Source organism: Emydura macquarii, unplaced genomic scaffold, assembly GCF_026122565.2.
Source record: "Emydura macquarii macquarii isolate MOO-44397 ecotype Brisbane River unplaced genomic scaffold, CSIRO-AGI_Emac_v2 contig_3671, whole genome shotgun sequence".
Lineage (NCBI taxonomy): Eukaryota > Metazoa > Chordata > Testudines > Chelidae > Emydura > Emydura macquarii.
Genome location: NW_027133808.1, coordinates 10,327,156 through 10,333,832, shown reverse-complemented (window position 1 = coordinate 10,333,832; position 6,677 = coordinate 10,327,156). Strand labels below are relative to the sequence as shown.

General features: G+C 43.6%; 1 non-coding gene across 1 annotated transcript; it reads right to left on the bottom strand.

The window, feature by feature from the left end:
• Positions 1-3,938: 3,938 nt before the first annotated feature.
• Positions 3,939-4,011, bottom strand: TRNAF-GAA (transfer RNA phenylalanine (anticodon GAA)). Its single transcript has one exon. It is a non-coding gene; the product is annotated as a tRNA-Phe (tRNA).
• Between the last annotated feature and the right edge of the window lie 2,666 nt (positions 4,012-6,677).

Below are 6,677 nucleotides of genomic sequence, written 5' to 3'. Positions count from 1 at the left end.
ACAACGTCCCTTGTTCCTTTGTGCTTTAGCTGGAGTGAGTTTTTAGAAGGAAACAGCCCCTTCTCCGACTGTCTCTTAGATGGAATCAAAGATGGTAATAACTGTCTTTTTGGGGAAAAAGCAGAAGTTAGTTGAGATGGGCTTGAACTGCTATTGTTGCTACTGTGAAAGTCTAATCTTGTTTCATCTCAGATGGTGTTTGGGACTCAGCTGGAGATGGTAGGGATGGTGATGTCTCTGGCCCAATCTGGTCAGGACACCCCACAGATTAGGACAAAGAATATTCAAGATCCCAGCAAATGGTGCAGGTGGCAGCCATTCACAATTTGTGAAGCTCGCTCCAGTAGCCTCCCTCTGTTCTTCTATATTCTCCCCGCAACATGTTTTTCTTTAAGGACCCAAAAATGGAGTGATGGGTGAAATAGTCCATCCCTTCATTATTTTATCCACCAATTAGGCTTAATATCTGACGTACTAATTTTGGTTCATTAATTTCTGGTTTCACATCTTCTGTTTTCACCAAGCATGATTTCAGCATAGTCCTTGAATTAAATCAACATGGCCTTTCTTTTTGTTTGGACTAATTTAATCTCTCTGTCTGGTTCTCTTGCACCAATTTATAGCATCCATTATTAAAAGTAACTTGACCAATTTTCCATCAACATCTGTTATTATAGGTTATTGTAACATCTTATAAACATTTACCTACTTGAGCGGTAATTATGTCTCACTAGCAAACAGCAGGGGAAATAAAGATGGACAAGTGGGAAGAATAACAAAAAGCACTTTAGGCTAAAATGATGAATGGTCCATTTACTATAAGAAAGCAGCATATGAATGGGTAGATAGAAATTAACAAGTATGTCCAGGAAAAAAAAATCCTCTCACAATCACCAACAAATAAAGATAACATTGATAAACATACGGAGAGTGGAGGCTGAAGTTTCATAAATGGGCATGCACTCTCAATTGTATCAAATCAGACTTAACACTCACAAAATAGGGTATATTGAAAATTCTACATTTTCATACCAAAAAAAAATCCCGTCTTTATTGGAACTGTTTGAAAATATACTTGCAGTTTTAAATGGATGGTTAGGCTTAGTGTTGCCAGCTGTAGTGATACCTGCTGTTGGCAAAGAGTCATAGATTCCAAGGCCAGAAGGGACTAATGTGATCATCTAGTCTTACCTCCTGTATAGCACAGGCCATAGAACTTCCCCCAAAATAATTCTTAGAGCATATTTGAGAAAAACATCCAGTCTTCTCAGTGATGGAGAATCCACCACAATTCTTGGTAAATTTTTCCAATGGTTAATTCCTCTCACCGTTAAAAATTTTATACCTTATTTCCGGTCTGAATTTGTCTAGTTTCAACTTCCAACCATTGGATCCTGTTATATCTTTCCCTGCTAAATTGAAGCCCGTTATTAGATATGTGTTGCCCCACATAGGTACTTATAGATTGTAAATAAGTCACACTGTAAACTTCTCTTTGTTAAGATAAACAGAGTGAGCTCTTTGAGTCTGTCACTGTACGGCATGTTTCTAATCCTTTATTCATTTTCTCTTAACCCTTTCAAATTTATCAACATCCTTCTTGAATTTTGGGCATCAGAACTAGACACAGTATTCCAGCATTGGTTGCACCAGTGCCAAATAAAGGAAAAAGAACTTCTCTACCCCTACTCAAGTTTTTCCTCTTCATGAATCCTGGGATTAGATTAGCTTTTGGCCACAGCATCACATTAGGAGCTCATGTTCAGCTGATTATCCACCACGACCCCCAAATCTTTTTCAGAGTCACTGCTTCCCAGGACAGAGTCCCCCATCCTGTAAGTATGGCCTACATTCTTTGTTCCTAGAAGTATATAATCTTGGGTGTGAGTCATCCATTCCTGATAATGTTTAACTGTACTGCTTGCTGGCTGACATCCTCCTTAGTTACTGATAGAATAGAAAGTATTTTATTTTCACTGTAAGACATAAATACATCATCCCGCTTATTTCTAAAGATGGAAGAAAAATATTTATTGAATACTTCACCTTTTCTGCATCATGATGGAAAATTTTACCATCCTTCCATAATATATGATTTATTATGTTGCTAAGGTTTTCATTTTTATTGAACCCAGTCTCAACGTACTTGGGAGCACAGAGTACTATAGTCTTGAATCATGAGAGATTTTAACTTCCCAAATATCCTTCGGAAAAAAAAATACAACCTTGGATCAAGCTGGTCAGGCATGCAACCCCATGCTCTGGGTGTCCCTAGCCTCCGACTGCCAGACGACAGGGACGACAGGGAATGGATCACTTAATGATTGCCTGTTCTGCTCATGCCCTCTGAAGCACCTGGCAGTGGCCACTGTCGGAAGACAGGATACTGGGCTAGATGGACTACTGGTCTGACCCAGTATGGCCGTTCTTATGTTCATCACCAAAGGAGTTCCTCAGTTTCAGAAAAAAACTATAATAATCCTAAAAGTTGAAGCTTCAGCTAGAGAAGAAGATGTGCAGGATCTACTTCTTAGCAGGGGCTCCATTTTGAAAAAAGAAAAAGCAAACCAATTTATCTGGAAAAAAATAATGGAAAATAGAGGTGGTTGTTGAGAAGAAGAAACCTGGAAAGTGGTCATTAACACGAGTTTGAATGTGGTCTGACATAAAGGCAATAAAGTAGAACAATGTGGATGATTTTCCCACAGCCTGTTAAGGTACATCTGCACTGGAATAAAAAAACAGCAGCACTGCCACGGCTGGCCTGGGTCTCCTGACTCCGGGTTGTGTGCTTGTATTGCAGGGCTAAAATATTACAGTGTAAATGTGCAGGCTCAGGATAGAGGCAAAATAACAATTGAGAAAGGCATTCCTCACTTGATCTTCGCTGGAGGATCAAAGGCAACTGAAGAAAGAGTAAATTTGTGGTGTGGGGGAAAATTAAAACTTTTAAAATAGCAGATTACAAAATGAGGATGTGCTACACTACAAAACACTGTGAGGTGTGGTTGCTTAGCATCAATTCGTATTTTCAGTGCTTACTTGCTATTAAAATGTGAATGAAATAGCACAATGACAACGATCTGCACAAACCCAGGGTAAATGTTAGCATGCAAAGAACAAGAAGCATCAAGACATTAAAAAAATTGTAAAGGAAAGAAACTCCCGGTAAGGCGGGTTGCAGAAGAGGAAGGGAGGCCAACTCCGGCCATCGGAAGAAAGGACATGTGTGAAGGGCTCCAGGGCTGTCTGCGGGCACCTTACACCTAGGAGAAGTGACAAGCGCATCTCCGAGGCATTAGGAACCGATGATCGTTATGAATTTTGGGGCTGGGGGAGAGCGTCAAACACCTCAACTCAGACCTGCTGAGGCTGCAAACTTGGAGCCACTGAGTGCAGGGGGAGGCAGGCACCTAAACGCCTTTGCGGAGGGGGGCGCTAGGCTCTGCCGGGCCTTTAACCCCCCAGCCTGGGGAGCGGGCGCTAGCACGGCCCGGCCCGGGAGGAGCACACGCCCCGCTGCCACCCACGCGCTGCCCGGCCAGCCTGGCTGAGGCTTCCCCCCACCCCTTCAAGCGACTTTTCTCTCCTCTGCCCCTCTCCGGGGGACACACTTCGCCAGCCCGCCCCAGCCACGGCACTAGGGAGCGGTGCCTGGCAGCAGAAGCGGCGCACAACCCTCCCTGGTGCTGCCGTGGGACCTCCCGGCCCCGTCCCCTGCAGCGCCGGCGGCACCAGTCGAGTGCAGCTCCACTGCACTGCACCAGGGAAATGCTGCTTTACCCAGCTCGGGGGCGTGCTGCTGCCCTGCCGCCTCTCGGCTCCTATATCCCGGGGCATAGAGCCTGAGGGCGAGCCAGGAGTGGGTGCCACAGCTAGGGCTACAGAGGCAGCGAGAAACGTCACTTGTAATTGAGCGCAGAAAAGAAAAACTCATCTGCCGAAACCCGGGATCGAACCAGGGACCTTTAGATCTTCAGTCTAACGCTCTCCCAACTGAGCTATTTCGGCTTCTGCTCAGCTGATTGCAGAGATGGTGTGAAAAGTCATTTCACTGTGGACTTCCTTTCTTCTGGTTTTATTACGCGTTGTTATTTTCTGAGTATCCATGTGATCCGCACACAATAAACAGAGGCAAAGGTACATTCTCTGCCTTTCAGCAGCTCATAAAGTAATTAGTGTTTCCCAACGTGCATTTATTAAATTATACAATGAAACGTTTTGTAAGCACCAACCTTTCCACCAGGAACATGACACATATGCAAGAACACGTGAGAAAATACTTTTCTTTTTTGCACTTCTCTTTTTTTTCCAGGTAGATACACTACGTGTAAATAAAACAAATCAAAATTTTAAATAAAAAAAATTGCTGTTAAACATATATATTATCTACTACATAGAATATAGCAAAGCCAATATTTACCAACAGATCTCTGCAAATAATTTTTTGCCTTACTACTATATATAGAGACAATTATAATTAATAACAATATAAAAATCCTTTCATTATACCTCTCTATTTCCTGATGCATATAATTTTCTGGGAAAAAAAGACCTTTAGCACTAAAACTTCTTATATTGTGCCTAAGTCCCAAAATATTTGTTTTGATTGTTGGTGTTGTACAAAGGCTGATCGGTTCTGTACGACCATTTTGGAGTTATCGAGACATGAATGAAGTGTGATTTGTTTTTCATAGTACCACACTTTTAATGTCTTTATTTTGCTCCCTGATAACTCATAAATAGTAGTAGGAGCATGAGAAGTGGGGAGAGACTAGGCCACCTTGACAGTGCCCCCCCTCCCCATGTTTTAAGACCATGTAGAGTAAATTTTATCTCAGCATCTCAAAGCGGTTGGCCTATCATGCAGTGCTCCAGCTACATGCATGCTTGGTATGTGGAGCTCTGCACAAATTCTTAGGTTTATTTGAGTGTCTAACTACATATACTTGCAAAACTACAGTTTATTCTCAGTTTATACCTTTATTTCAATATACAATCATTTCCATCATGGAAAGCTTTGGGGCTACAGGGCTTTATGTATGTGCATATGTGAGTAGAGCTGGAGAGACTCATATTTGCATCTCACAGCATTCCAGAGGGATCAGGCTGGGACAACCTGATTGCCTTCTATGAAGAGGTGACTGGCTCTGTGGATGTGGGGAAAGCAGTGGCTGTGATATACCTTGACTTTAGCAAAGCTTTTGATACAGTCTCCCACAGTATTCTTATCAGCAAGTTAAAGAAGTATGGGTTGGATGAATGGACTATAAAATGGATAGAGAGCTGGTTTGATCATCGGGCTCAATGGATAGTGATTAATGGCTCCATGTCTAGCTGGCAGCCGGTCACAAGTGGAGTGCACCAGGGTTCGGTCCTGGGGCCAGTTTTGTTCAATATCTTCATTAATGATCTGGGAGATGGGGTAGATTGCACCCTCAGCAAGTTTGCAATGACACTAAGCTAGGGGGAATGGTAGATACCCTGGAAGGTAGGGATAGGATACAGAGGGACCTAGACAAATTGGAGGACTGGGCCAAAAGAAATCTGATGAGGTTCAACAAGGACAAGTGCACAGTCCTGCACTTAGGACAGAAGAATCCCACACACAGCAACAGACGGGGGACCAATGGACTAGGCAGCAGTTCTGCAGAAAAGGACCTGGGGATTACAGTGGATAAGAAGCTGGATATGAGTCAGCAGTGTGCCCTGGTTGCCAAGAAGGCTAACAGCATATTGAGCTGCATTAGTAGGAGCATTGCCAGCAGATCGTGGGAAGTGATTATTCCCCTCTATTCGGCATTGGTGAGGCCGTATTTAGAGTATTGTGTCCAGTTCTGGGCCCCCCACTACAAAAAGGATGTGGAGAAGTTGGAGAAAGTCCAGCAGAGGGCAACAAAAATTATTAGGGGGCTGGAGCACAAGACTTCTGAGGAGAGGCTGAGGGAACTAGGCTTGTTTACTCTGCTAAAGAGAAGTATGAGGGGAGATTTGATAGCAGCCTTTCACTACCTGAAAGGGGGTTCCAGGGGAGACGGAGCTAGGCTGTTCTCAATGGTGGTAGACGACAGAACAAGGAGCAATGGTCTCAAGTTGTGGTGGGAGAGGTCTAGGTTGGATACTAGAAAAAAGGTTTTTCACTAGGAGGGTGGTGAAGCACTGGCATGGGACATGGTGGAATCTCCATCTTTAGAGGTTTTTAAGCTACGGCTTGACAAATCCCTGCCTGGGATGATTTAGCTGAGGTTAGTCTTGCTTTGAGCAAGGGGTTAGACTAGATGACCTCCTGAGGTCCCTTCCAACTCTAATCTTCTTTGATTCTATGATGGGAAAGGTTGCCTTATTTATTTTTCCTTTCAAGTAGGGCAGGTGGAAAAGACTGGCACAGGAGAGATCATTCTCCCCCTCACCCCCACCCCCACTGCACCTTCTGTTTGGCTGTTTAGGTTTTTTATGGTAACATCGCTTTCTTCTTTTCAGTGATGGGTGGAGTGAAAGAGGCCACCCACAGACACACCATCTCTCATGAAGCATGGCCTGGGGGATTGTCTAATGGGGACAACACACACAGGGGTGGATGCTATCACAGGAAACTCACATAATGGAAGAATGTATGTACCAAGCAAGAAGAATCTGCACTGAAGACTGGATATTTCATAGATGGAGGGTTGAAAGGT